We start from the raw sequence: 14,986 nt of genomic DNA on the forward strand, positions 1-14,986 counted from the left end.
TGGGAGCTTCAGTACTTCAGTGGAGGCTGATACTGACACTGGTTTTCATTTGTGGGTGTTTTTAATGATTATTAATTGCGAAATTAAATTCACCTCTTTGATATTTTGCACCTCCCCGGTTCTTGAGTTAAGACTTATTTTTTCTTCATACAGGCAAATACTTGAAGGTATTGTGATGAATGTGATGGTTGCTGCACTCGAGGCACAAGGAACAGTGCAGCCAGCTCCTCTCACACACAGTAGGTACATTATCACTCAGAGTACAGAGGGACAGACAGTTCATCAGTTCCCTAGTCTCAGACTGCAGAAGTAGTCAGGCCCACAATGATCCCGAATTCCAGAGTCACATTTTCAATCCAACAATCAAACAAAGCAGGAGAGAAATAAGTTGTTTCCATTTCACCCCAATTCAGTCCCATTGACAGTCAGATACCTCAATCCCAGGTCAAAGTCACCCTCATTAACAGATTGAAATACAATGTGTCAATCTAAATATAATGCAGACTTAGCTATCAATTAAATATCAGATAGAATTGGCACACAGTATTGATTGAATGGCACAGAATCTAACGTAATGCTGTACCCTGAGATTTAAATTAAATACCATACTCAAAGTTCACATCCATTCATGATAAAGGATGTTTAAACATCCCCATAGTGTACCCTGAGATACAAGTTACATACAAGTTCAACATTCATTACAGAGAAAGTTTCAAAGGTGCTGAAAGATATTGTAACCTGAGACACAAATTAGATACCAGTTCAGAACTCACCCACACTGTGAAATGGAAAGATACAGAATCAATTCCATTAGTGCAGATTGATCTAAATATTATATACCATTCTAAAAACTCATACAATATCAAACTGAAATACAGTATCAATTCCATGAGTGCAGATTGATCTAAACATTGCCAGTCCAAAAATAAAACAGTATTAGATTAAGTAATGCTGATAGAAAGTGCAAACTGTGATGTAAATTAGATGCCTGAACTCACCCAGACAGCGGAATTTAAAAATACAGTCGACTGAGATACACATTATTTACCAGCCAAAAACATCTCAAACATTATCAGTGTGAAATAGATTATCAATTCCATTTGTGTAGATTGAAATCCACAGAACAAACCAGTAAAAAATCTCGTACAGCGGTATGGTGGTTTTGTGGTGACATTACAGGACGAGTAATCATGAAGTCTCCACTAATGGTCCAGAGAAACAAGTTCAAATTCCATTACAACAGCTGGGTAATTATAGTATCATAGAATCAAAGAAAGTTGAAGGCACAGAAAGAGGCCACTTGGCCCACCCCGTGTCTGTGCCAGATGAAAAACTTTCCACCCATTCTAATTCCACCTTCCAGCATTTGGTCTGTAGACCTGAAGATTACAGCACTTGAAGTGTATATCCAGACTTGTTTTGAATGAATTGAGGCAGTGAGTTCCAGACCCCCACCACCCTCTGGCTGAAAAAAACTTTTCCTTATCTCCCCCGTAATCTTTCTACGAATCACTTTAAATCTGTTTCCCCCAGTCACAGACCACTCTGCTAAGGTAAATAGGCCCTTCACTTCAACTCTATCCAGGCACCTCAAAATTTTGTATGTCTCAATAAGTTTTCCCCTCATCCTTCTCTGTGCCAAGGAGAACAGCCCCAGCCTATCCAGTCTTTCCTCATAGCTGCATTTTTCCAATCCCGGCAACATCCTCGTGAATCTCCTCTGTACTCTCTCTCGTGCAATTACATCCTTTCTGTAATAAGGTGATCAGAACTGCATACAGTATTCGTTGTGGCCTGACTAATGATTTATACAGTTCCAGCATAACCTCCCTGCTCTTAAATCTATACCTCGGCTAATAAAGGAAATAATTCCATATGCCTTCTTACCACCTTAACGACCTGTCCTGCTACCTTCAGGGATCTGTGGACATTTACTCCAAGGTCCCTCACTTCCTCTACACCTCTCAGTCTTCTCCAATTAATTGTGTATTCCTTTGCCTTGTTCAACCTCCCAAAGTGCATCAACTCACACTTCTGAATTGAATTCCATTTGCCATTTTTCTGTCCATCTGACCAGACCATGAAGATCTTCCTGCAGCCTACAGCTATCCTCCTTGCTATTTACCACACAGCCAATCTTTGTGCCATCTGCAAACTCATACCCCCTACATTTACATCCATGTAGACTACATCAACTGCACTACCCTCATCTATCTTCCTTCTTAATTCTTCAAAATTTCGATCAAGTTGGTTAGCCAAGATCTTCCCTTAACAAATCCATGCTGACTATCCTTGATTAATCTGTGCCTTTCGAAGTAACATTTTATCCTGTCTCTCAGAATAGATTCCAATAATTTGCCCACTACTAATGTTAGACTGACTGTCCTGTAATTATTTGGTCTCCCTCACTCCCTTTTTAAACAAAGGTGCAACGTTAGCAGTCCTCCAATCCTCCATCACCACACCTGTATCCAGTGAGGTCTGGAAAATGATGATCAGCTCTTCTGCGATTTCCTCTCTTGCTTCTTTTTAACAGCCTGAGGTGCATTCCATCCGGCGCTCGTGATTTATCAACTTTCATATACACTAATCCCATTAATATGTCCTCTCTCCCTCTGTATGGATCACATCCATACTTCACACCCATCTTCCTTATCTACAATATATGCATCTTCCCCCTCTTTTGTGATGACAGATGCAAAGTATTTATTCAGAACAATGCCAGCATCTTCTGCTCTACACATAGGTTACCTTTTTGGTCTTTTCTGTGCCCTATTCTTTCCTTATTTATCCTTTTACTCTCAATGTATTGATAAAACATCTTTGGGTTCACCATGATTTTGATTGCCAATATTCTTTCGTGCTCTCGCTTAACTTTCCTAATTTCAATGTTGATTTCCCCCCTCCACATTCTATACTCCTCTCGGCTTTCTGTAGTATTCAGTTCTCTGTGTTGGGCATAAACTTTCCTTTACTACCTTATTATACCCTTAAACTCCTTGACATCCATGGAGCGCTAGTTTTGGCCTTCCCACCCTTTTTCTTTGTGGGAACATGTTGACTCTGAACCCCTGGAATCTCCCCTTTGAATTCTTCCCACTGCTCTGACATTGATTTACCTTCAAGTACCTGTTTCCAGTCCACTTTCGGTAAATCACTCTTCAGCTTAGTAAAGTTGGTCTTACCCCAATTGAGAACTCTAACTCCTGTTCTGTCCTTGTCCTTTCCATAATTATATTAAAACTGACTGAATTATGATCACTACCACCAAATTGCTGTCCCACTGCCGCTCCTTCCACCTGCCCCTCTTCATTTCCTAAAACTAAGTCTAAAACTTCACCCTCTCTTGTTGGACTTGCTACATATTGGCTAAAAAAGTACTCCTGAATGCACCTCAAGAATTCTGCTCCCTCAATTCCCTCTACACAAAAAGTATCCCAGTTAATGTTTGGGTGGTACAAATCCCCCACTCTTACTGCCCTATTGTTCTTGCACTTCTCAGATATTTGCCTACATATCTGCTCTTCGATCTCCCTCTGACTGTTTAGGGGTCTATAGTACACTCCCAGCAGTGTGATTGCCTCTTTTTTGTTCCTCAGCTCAATCTATACGGTCTCATTTGATAAACCTTCCAACATATCATCCCTCCTCACAGCCTTAATAGTTTCTTTGACCACAATTGCCACTCCCCCTAATTTTTTATCCCCTTCCCTCTCACGTCTGAAAACCCTGTAACCAGGAAGATTGAGCTGCCATGCCTGTCCCTCCTTTAGCTATGTTTCTGTAATAGCTGTGATATCATACTGCCATGTGTCTAACTGTGCCCTGAGCTCATCTGCTTCATTTGCTATACTCCTTGCATTGATTTAGATATCCTTGAGCACTGCCAACGTTTTTTGTTTTGAATTTTCTAATCAGTGTTTCCTCTCTCTTCCAGACTCCATTAATTTTCTGCCTTCCATTTTTATTTCTGATTTTGTCCCATCTGACTCTACCTTCCAGTCCACATCTCCCTGCCAAACTAGTTTAAACCCTCCCCAACAGCACTAGCAAAACATCCTGCAAGGAACTCCGTCCTGGCTCGGTTCAGGTGCAACCCGTCCAACCTGTCCCAAAAATCTAAAGTCCTGCCTCCTGCACCATTTTTCCAGCCACACGTTCATCTGTCTTATCCATCTATTCCTGTACATTCATCTGTCTTATCCATCTATTCCTGTACTCACTTGCACGTGGCACTGGGAGTAATCTGGAGATTATTACTTTTGTTTTCCTGCTTGCTAATTTCTTACCTCACTCCCTAAGTTCTGACTGCAGCACAACATCCTTATATCTACCTATGTTGTTGGTTCTGATGTGGACTACCACTGCTGGCTGTTCACCCTCCCCCTTCAGGGTGCTCTGTAGCTGCTCAATGACATCCTTGACCCTGGCACCAGGGAGCCAACACTCCATTCCTGGATTCGGGTCTGTGGCCATAGAAACACCTGATTGTTCTCTTGCCGATTGAATCACCTATCACTATGGCTTTTCCAGTCTTCCCTGTACTCCCCTTTGCAGCTGAGTCACCCATGGTGTCATGGACTTGGCTCCGGCTGCACTCCCCAGGTGAAGCATCATTTTCCTCTGTATTCAGAACTGAATACCTGCTGGAGAGTGAGACGCACTTGGGGTGTCCTGCACTACCTGCCTGATTCTTTTTGACTGCCTGGTGGTCACCCATTCCCTCTTTCCCTGCATACTCTTACGCTGTGGGGTGACCACATCTACAAACAAAGAACGAAGAACAGTACAGCACAGGAACAGGCCATTCGGCCCTCCAAGCCCGCGCAGATCTTGATGCCTGTCTAAACTAAAATCTTCTGCACTTCAGGGGACAGTATCCCTATCTTCTCATCCTATTCATGTCTTTGTCAAGATGCCTCTAAAACGTCGCTATCTTCCCTGCTTCCACCACCTTCCCCGGCAGCAAGTTCCAGGCACTCACCACCCTCTGTGTAAAGAACTTGCCTCGCACATCCCCTCTAAACTTTGCCCCTCTCGCCTTAAACCTATGTCCCCTCGTAACTGACTCTGCCACCCTGTGAAAAAGCTTCTGACTATCTACTCTGTCTCTGCCACTCATAACTTTGTCAACCTCTATCATGTCGCCCCTCCACCTCCATTCTCAGTTTTGGGGAAAATAGAGTATATGACTGTCTCAGTAAGTAGGAAAAGTTAAAATATGTTGTGACCAGTGGAGAAGTGTGATGAGAATAAACAGATCCTCCTCTGATTTCAACTACACAAGCATTTGTGATCTGACTCTGCAGCTTAGTTGGTTAAAGCACCTGTCGAGTAAGAAGAAGAGCCTGGGTTCAACTCCCAGCCGAGCCTTATTTCACATTTGTGATCTGCTTTCGAAGTTTCCTTATCAATCATTTACATCTCTGTTTTGTGAACTTGAGCTTGGAATTCAAATTACATGATGAATTTCAGTCACAGGAGAAAACAGCCTTTGTGAAGGATGTGAGCTGGGAATGGCTGTTCCTCCTTGTCCAGAAATTCAGTGCTGATCCGCCAAAGGCAACTTCTTTGATACAAATTTGTTCACAGTTACATTCAATCTGGAAAACAGCTCGACATTAATCTCACTGAAGGAAAGTGTGACCGCGTTGTATGTTTCAGAGTGTTTGTGTCGTTCTGTGTTGCTTTCAACCGAGACTGGGACATGACGCAAGCAGGAGGGTTGATCCGAGGTTTGGAATATTTGTCAATCAGGAACAAGAAAAATCAAAGGAACCAAATACGAAAACCTATGTCTCGTGGGTATTGAGAGACGGAGAGAAGATATTAAACTTTGTTCCATTCAATCCGGCTGTGATGAACTTTGAATTTTTCCGCCTTTTATAAACATTATTTGAAGGGTCTCTGTAACAATGTTCAGTGTTGATGAGAGTGGGGTCTGGGTGAGCAGCTGCTGAGTGTGACAGGGTCAGGACTGGATGCAGAAAGTTCTCTGACACACTCTCTCTCTCTCTCTGTGATGGCTTTGAGTTGATTTTAAAGTGGCAGCTGTTGGTGTTTGAATAAATGAAGGAAGTTCCCTCCACCCATTTGTTTGGACAGACAGTGCAGTATAAGGATGTAAAGGGTTAATTCTGAAGATAGTGGGATCAACCTCTCCCACTGTCAGAGTGATGATGGAACAGTCACATGAGATGAGGTTTGGGAGAAGAGAGAGCAGCACCAAGGATGCTAGCTTAAGAGGTTTGATGAATGTGTATATAGTATTGTGTAAATTAGAAAAGAGTTCTTAGTTCTTTCAGCAGGAAATGTGTCCAGAAAATATTCAGGGGTCGGAATGCAGATATTAACTCCAAGTGACAGTTCTTGGTTCATTTAACAAAAAAAAGGTAGAGAATAATATTGCTCACTGATTGAAATCCCCCAGTGAGGAGACAGTTAAACAGGTGATCTGTTGGGGCATCCTTCGATCCAAGGTTTCGGCAGCATTTAATCTCCCTTTTTGGTGAAATTTTCTGTTATTTGCATCTTTTTTTAATCGGCTTTCATGGGTGAGTGAAAAACTCAAAAAAACTGAACAGTTCCATTCTCCCTTCTTCCCATTAGTTTCTCTTTTCTGTCTCAGATCAATATAATGATGAGAATCCCAATTTAATCTGCTGTTTCTGGTGTTTTATCCATTCCAATCAAAATTCAACATTCCAATCAAATCTATTTGTTATTCCACAGTGTCTCTCCATGTGTTTTATTCTGTTGTATTCTCTCACAACCTGTTTGATGATCAATGTTACATCTCACTCTCTGTTCTGGTGAAGATCAGAAGCAGTGATATCTGTTTACAACACCCGACAAGTCGGCCTGAGGCTGTGTCTCGCCGATCATGTGGAATTAGGAACATCGAAACATAGGAGCAGGGGTCGGCCATTCAGCCCATCGAGCCTGCCCCGCTATTCAATATGATCATGGCTGATCATCCTCTTCAATGCCCTTTTCCCCACACTTTCCTCATATTCCCTTATGTCATTTGTATTTACAAATCTGTCAATCTCTGCTTTAAACATACTCAATGACTGAGCTTCCACAGCCCTCGGGGGTACAGAATTCCAAAGATTCACAACCCTCTGAGTAACAACATTTCTCCTCATCTCTGTCCTAAGTGGCTTGCCCCTTATTTTGAAATTGTGACCCCTGGTTTTCGACTCCCCAACCAGGGGAAACATCTTAGCTGCATCTACCCCGACTGTCCATTAAGTATTTTGTGGGTTTCAATGGGATCACCTCTCATTCTTCAAAACTCTAGAGAATACAGCCCCAGTTTCCCCAATCTCTCTTCATAGAACAGTCCCACCATCCCAGGAACAAGTCTGATGAACCTTCGTTGAACTCCCTCCACGGCAATAATATCCTGCCGAAGGTAAGGAGACCAAAACTGTACACAGTACTCCAAGTGCGGTCTAACCAGGGTTCTATACAATTGAAGCAAGAATTCACTACTCCTGCACTCAAATCCTCTTGTGATAAAGGCTAACATACTATTAGCCTTCCTAATTGCTTGATGCACCTGCATGTTAGCTGTCAGTGACTTATTGACATGGACACCCAGGTCACCCTTATATTCTATACTTCAGTTAATAAAGGAAAGGATTCCATAAACCTGCTGAACCACCTTATTGACCAGTCCTGCTACTTCAGGAATCTGTGGACATTCACTCCAACATTCCTCACTTCCTTTGCACCATTCAGTGTTCTCCCATTAATTGTGGATTCCTTTGCCTTTTTTGACGCCAGCTCTCGCTGTTCCCTGCTCTCCGAGTGAACTCTTGCTCCCTCTCCTGGGCTCTTTATGCTCCACTCTGCTCTCACTGTTTCCAGCTCTCTTAATGTATCAATATTTATTTGCCTTGTGTTTAATTTAAAATATGGATTAACTGTATTTTACAGTTGTAGGTTTTATTTGGTAGTCCTGTACAAGTTGTGGATTGGTATTTAATATTTAGCTCTGTGAAAAGGATTGTGAATGAAAATATAACTTTCAATCTTATACATGGGCTGGTCTGCAAGCTCCAAGTCCTTCATTTTGTAGTAATGGAATTGATACTGTATCTTTCAGTCTTAATCTCTGTGGGATTTTTGAACTGGTATGTAATGCATAACTTGGTCTAACGTTCTGATGTACATTATTGGGATTGAAAGGATGATAGGAAATAGGGGCATTTGGCCATTCAGCCCATCAAGCCTGCTCCAACATTCAAACAGATCGTGACTGATCATCTACCTCGACGCCATTTTTCCCTGCTATCTCCATATCCCTTGATCCCGTTAGTATTTAGAAATCTATCGATTTCTGTCTTGAATATGTTCAATGATTGATCTTCCACAGCCCTCTGGGATGAAGAATTCCACAGATTTCTCACCCTCTGAGTAAAGAAATTCCTGCTCATCTCAGTCTCAAATGGACTGTCCTTATCCTGAGACTGTGTCCCCTTGTTCTACACTCACCAGACAGAGGAAACATCCTATCCATATCTACCCTGTCACACCCTGTAAGAATTTTGTAAGTTTCAATGAGATCACCTTTCATTCTTCGAAACTCCAGAGAATTTCGGCCCAGTTTCTGCAGTCTCTCATCATAAGACAATCCCACCATTCCAGGGGATTAGTCTGGTGAATCTCTGTTGCACTCCCTCTGTGACAAGTCTATCCTTCCTTCAATAAGGAAACCAAAATAGTACAGAATACTCCAGGTGCAGTCTCAGCTAGACTTTATACAATTGAAGCAATACATGTTTAACCATGTACTCAAATCCCCTGTAAATGAAGACAACATACCATTTGCCTTCCGAATTGCTTGCTGCACCTGCACACCAGCTTTTAGTGTCTCATGAACAAGGACACGCAGGTCCCTTTGGACATCAACACTTCCCAACCTCTCACCATTGAAGAAATACTCTGTCTTTCTGTCTATTCTACCAAAGTGGAGAACTTCACACTTATTCACATTATATTCCATCTGCCATGTTCTTGCCCATTCACTTACCCTGTCCAAATCCCCTTTGAATCCTCTTTGCATTCATTCTGTACCTTTCAATCAGGTAAATTTTGTCTGTTCTGTTTCAAGTTTTATATTTAAAATGTAACCATGGTGACAGAGTTTATTGAGATCTGATAGTGGGTTTGTTTCTGGACTGCGATTGATGTATCAACCTGTCAGTTGTCCTGAATTGGAGTGAAATGGAAACAACTTCTGTCTCTCCTGCTGTTGTTTGACTGTTAGATTGAAAATGTGTCTCTCTTCTTTGGGATCAGTGTCTGTCTGACTACTTCTTTTGTTTGTTCCAGTGGAACTTATGAGCTGGCAGTATCTCTGTGCTTTGGGAGTGATCCTGTACCGACTGTGTGTTGGAACGAGATCACTGCATTTTTCTTTGTGTTCAAGAATCACCACATCCAGTCAGGTTCCTTCATGTATTTTCCTGCAGGAATGAAAGAACTGGTGAGGTAGAAGATACAAAAGCGATCAATGTAACCGTCTCAATAATAATTATTATGAACAATCACAAAATGAAAACCAGGAACGCAAACAGTGTCAGTGTCTGACTCCACTGCAGTACTGCAGCATTCAGCTTCTGTTTACCAGGTGTTTGCAGTGGTTTTACAACAAGTTTGTAACATTCAGAAACAACACAAGCCCTGCACTGCTCAATGACTGGGACTGTCCGATAGAGCAGTGACCTTTATACAGTCACATTTCTATTTCAACGGAAAACAAGCAGCCACTATTTAAAATGTGCCTTTCACACTTCTCACCTGGTGTCTGCAATAAATGTTCTTTGTCTAACTGTCCACATCGTTATTTTGCGGCTATTTTTCCCCCACTGTTCACGATCCAACAAACAGTGAGAGACTGGAACTAAAGCAGGAAAATTCCCTCTCCTTTGGGTGGTGAAATTGTCAGTGATTTTCAATAGTGATTTCTTCCCATTGTGTCTCCCTGAGCCTGTACAGACACTGTCCGAGAATGAACTCTCCCTTCCCCGTGTCCCCGGCTCACTCCATGTTCCGGGAGCAGCTCCTGCTCCACAGTGTCTGTTACAAACATTCCCCGAAAGCCCCTCAACTTCCCGCCACTCAATGCTAATCTCTGAGCACATCTGCGGACACGCTCCCAAAGCAGTGGCTGCTGGAAGCAGATGCTGTTTGTTCCCTTCCCCCGGGCCCGGGAAGTCTCCATTAGCAGCTGATTTAAAGCATCTTCCCCTCATTGAGTGAATGGCCTCACAGACTGGGTTGGGGAAAGGCTGTGCATGCGCTCTACTCCTCATTGTGACGTCCTACTGGGGGCGGGGCTATGTCGCGCGTGCGCAGGTCTTTGCAGCAATTCAGCATTGAAACATCAATGGGAACTTTCCCCATTTCACCCTCATCAAAGTCCCAAAGAAAGTGAAGAGGGGCTTGGACTGGAGGGAGGGAGGGGCGGGGTTGGGGGAACCTAGAACCCAGAAAGCTGCCCACTTGCCCCATTTAGATGCTCAATTTGCGGTCATTCCCTGCAGGGGGTTTGCTATTATTGAGCCCCTCCTGGTAAAGCAATCCGATAGAAAGAGGGGAGAAAGGAGGGAGCTGGTTTGTTTGCTGGGACCTTGCAGAATTCATTTCAGCAGCAAAAGTCCCGGGTTATATTAACCCGAGTGAAACACGCTCTCAGTGAGAGGAAAACCGAACGGCCCTTTTCATCTTTTCATTGGAAACAAAGTAGAGCCGGAAGTGCGGCGAGCAGAGCAGACACACAAGCTCAATGACAGGAGAGCTCAGCCGTCCCTGAGTTTCAGCTCCCTGCTCTTCCATTTCCTCATCCACACTGTCTTCACTGTGGATGCTCAGGGGTTCCTTGTCGGATCTGAGGACTGTATCCATTAAACATTCTGAGTCAGGAGATCCACACACTCTCTGTTATCAAGACTTATGGGCAGGAATGTTTCAAAACTTTGTCTATTAAATTATTGCATTATTCACAGAACTAATGAGGCAATCTGTTCATTATTCAGGTCTTGAACTTGGTTTGGGTAGACCGAAAACTGAGAGGTTCAGCACCTTCTCACTTCGTCACTACTGGCTGTGTGCCCTAACGTATAAGGCGTCTGACTTCGGTGTAATTGACGAGATTGTTAGAAGATTGTAGGTTCGAGTCCTGCTATGGTCATTTTGGGCGATCAGTGGTTAGCACTGCAGCCTCACAGCTCCAGCGACTCGTGTTCAGTTCTGGGTCATGTCTGTGCGCAGTTTGAGTTCTCCCTGTGACTGCGTGGGTTTCCGCCGGGAGCTCCAGTTTCCTCCCACAGCCAAAGGACTTGCAGATTGATTGGTAAATTGGCCATTGTAAATTGCCCCTAGTTTAGGTTGCTTTTAGAAGAATGGTGGGGATGTGATAGGGAATATGGGATTTATATAAATGGATGGTTGTTGGCTGGCACAGACATGATGGGCCGAAGGGCCTGTTTCAGTGCTGCATCTATTAATAAATAACTGATTTATTTGATGAAGTAACAGAAAAGGTTGTTGAAGGGAAAGCAATGGATGTTGTCTGCATGGATTTTAAGAAAGCGTTTGACAAACTGTCACATAAAAGGCTGGGTAACAAAACTGAGGCTCCTGGAATAGGAGGGTCAGTATCTGCTTAGATTAAAAAATGGATGAAATATCAAAAAAAGTGAGTTGTGATATTTGGTTGTTTTTCAGAATGGAAGATGGTGGACAGTGATGTCCACAAGGGTCAGTGTCAGGACCACCATATATATAAATGACTTGAATATTGGAATCACAGAATCACAGAATTGTTACTGCCCAGAAGGAGGCCATTTGGCCCATCGTGTCTGCACTGACTCTCCAAATGAGCAATCCACCTCATGTCACTTCCCCGTCTTCTCCCCATAATCCTGCACATTCTTTCTTTTCAGATAACAGTCTAATTCCCCTTTCAATGCTTCAATTGAACCTGCCTCCATCACATTCTCAGGCAGTTCATACTTTAACCACTCGCTGTGTGAAGACGTTTTGCCCCATGTCGCTTTTGCTTCTTTTACCAATTACTTTAAATCTGTGCCCTCACGTTCTCGATCCTTTCACAAGTGGGAACAGTTTCTCCCTATCTACTCTGTCCACACCCCTCATCATTTTGAATACCACTATGAAATCTCCTCTTAGCCTTCTTTTCTCCAAAGAAAACAGTCCTAACTTCTCCAATCTGTCTTCATAACTGAAGTTCCTCATCCCTGGAACCATTCTCATGAAGCTTTTCCATAATCACTCCAATGCCTTCACATCTTCCCTAATGTGTGCGTCCAGAACTGGACTCAGTACTTCAGCTGAGGCTAGTGTCTTATACAATTTCAACATGACCTCCTTGTTCTTGTACTCTATGCCTCTATTACTAAAGCCGAGGATACTGTCTGCTTTATTAACCGCTCTCTCAACCAATGACTTATACCACCAGGTCCCTCTGCTCCTGCACCCCCTTTAGAATTGTACCCTTTATTCTATATTGTCGCTCCATGTTTTTCCTACCAAAATGAATCAATTCACATTTCTCTGCATTGAACTTCACCTGTCATCTGTCCTCCCATTCCACCAACTCGTCTATGTCCTTTTGAAGTTCTACACTATCATCCTTACAGTTCACAATGCTTCCAATTTTCGTATCATCCAAAAACTTCGAAATTCTGCCCTGTACACCAAGGTCTAGGTCATTAATATATATCAGGAAAGGCAAGGGTCCCAACACTAACACCTGGGGAACTCCACTGCAAACCTTCCTCTAGCCTGAAGAACATCCATTGATCACTACACTTTGTTTCCTGTCACTCAGCCAATTCCATGTCCATGTTACTACTGTCCCTTTTATTCCATGAGTTATAACTTTGCTCACAAGTCTCTTGTGTTGCACTTTATCAAACTCCTTTTGAAAGTCAATAAAAACAAAATATTGCTGATGCTAGAAATCTGAAATATAAACAAAAAGTGCTGGAAATACTCAGCAGGTCTGGCAGCATCTGTGGAGAGAGAAGCAGAGTTAATGTTTCAGGCCAGTGACCTTTCAGATGATGCCAGACCTTTTGAAAGTCCAGGTACACCACATCAACAGCATTGCCCTCATCAACCCTCTCTGTTACCTCATCAAAAATCTCCTGCAGGACAGTTAAACATGATTTTCCCTTAAGAAATCCATGCTGTCTTTCTTGAATTAGCCCACATTTGTCCATGGGACTATTAATTTTGTCCCGAATTATCCTTTTGAGAAGTTTTCCCACCACCAAAATTGAACTGACTGGGGAGTGAGACGAGGTGAGTTGCTCTCACAGAGAGCCAGCACGGGGTAGACAGGCCGATTGGCCTCCTTCTGTGCTTTAGCCATTCTCTGATTGTATGATTCGAGCAACAACTGTTGGAGAGGCAGTGATGCAGGAATGGGTTGACAGAAAGGGGAAAGTCTGGGCTGGTGTGTGTTTGCAGCATTTGCAGCTTATGTTCGGGTTTGTGAATAAAGCTGTGTTCCAAATTGAAGTGTTTATTGGAAGCAAGAAGTTGATGTAAATTATGATTAAAACGTGTTAAGATGAAGCGAGGTGTGATTGTGAATAGCAGTAAATATTGTGCTGGTGAAATATTTGTGTTCATAAACTTCCACTGCGCCCTCTGCTGCAGGCTGCAGAGGATAGTGCGAGCCAGGGGGCAGCCGGGAAGGTAAGTTTCACTATAAAGTGGCGATTCACCTGCCGATTCGGCCGACGCGGACACGGGGACTGCAGGGGAAGTGAGCTTATATATTCGGGCAGTGGCTAAACCCGAAACACTACACGTGTAGTGTCTCCCACCCATCCTCCTCCTCCAACCAAAAAAAAGGACTCTTGTGTGGAGGGTTTGGTAAGGTAAGGTTTTCCTTTATATTTCTTTATTCTCTGTTGTCAATTTAGAGCAGAGGGGATGGAAGCTAGGGCAGTTGCATGCTCCTCTTGCAGGATGTGGGTGGTAAGGGTCACCACTTGTGTCCCTGCTGACTTCACCTGTGAGAAGTGCACCCAACTCCAGCTCCTCACAGACCGCGTTAGGGAACTGGAGCTGGATGAACTTTGGATCATGCGGGAGACAGAGGGGATGATGGAGAGCAGTTATAGGGAAGTACTGACGCCTAAGTCACAGGATAGAGGTAGCTGGGTGACCGTCAGGGGAGGGAAAGGGAATAGGCACACAGTGCAGGGAACCCCTGTGGCCGTTCCCCTCAATAATAAGTATTCTGTTTTGGATACGCTTGGGGGAGGGACCTACCAGCGGAAAGCCACAGCGGCCAGGTCTCTGGCACTGAGCCTGGCTCTGTGGCTCAGAAGGGAAGGGTGGAGAATAGGAGAGCGATAGTGATCGGAGATTCAATGGTTAGAGGAACAGACAGGACATTCTGTGGTCGCGAACGAGACTCCCGGATGGTATGTTGCCTCCCGGGTGCCGGGGTCATGGATGTCTCAGATCGAGTCTACAGGATTCTTAAGGGGAAGGGGGAGCAGCCAGAAGTAGTGGTACATATCGGTACCAATGACATAGCTAGGAAAAGGGATGAGGACCTGAAAAGCGAATATAGGGAGTTAGGTTGGAAGCTAAAAGGCAGGATGAGCAGAGTAGTAATCTCAGGATTGATACCGGTGCCACGTGCCAGTGAGGCTAGTAACAGAGAGCGAGTGCAGCTGAACACGTGGCTGCAGAGCTGGTGTAGGAGGGAGTGCTTCAGTTATGTGGATCATTGGGATACCTTCTGGGGAAGGTGGGACCTGTACAAGAAGGACGGGTTGCATCTGAACTGGAGGGGCACCAATATCCTGGGCGGGAGGTTTGCTAGAGCTCTTCGGGAGGGTTTAAACTAGTTTGGCAGGGGGATGGGAACCGGAGCTATGGATAAGTGGATGGGATAGCTGTTGAACAGGCAGATACAGAGTGCAGA

This window comes from Heterodontus francisci, unplaced genomic scaffold (assembly GCF_036365525.1).
Source record: "Heterodontus francisci isolate sHetFra1 unplaced genomic scaffold, sHetFra1.hap1 HAP1_SCAFFOLD_91, whole genome shotgun sequence".
Classification (NCBI taxonomy): Eukaryota; Metazoa; Chordata; class Chondrichthyes; order Heterodontiformes; family Heterodontidae; genus Heterodontus; species Heterodontus francisci.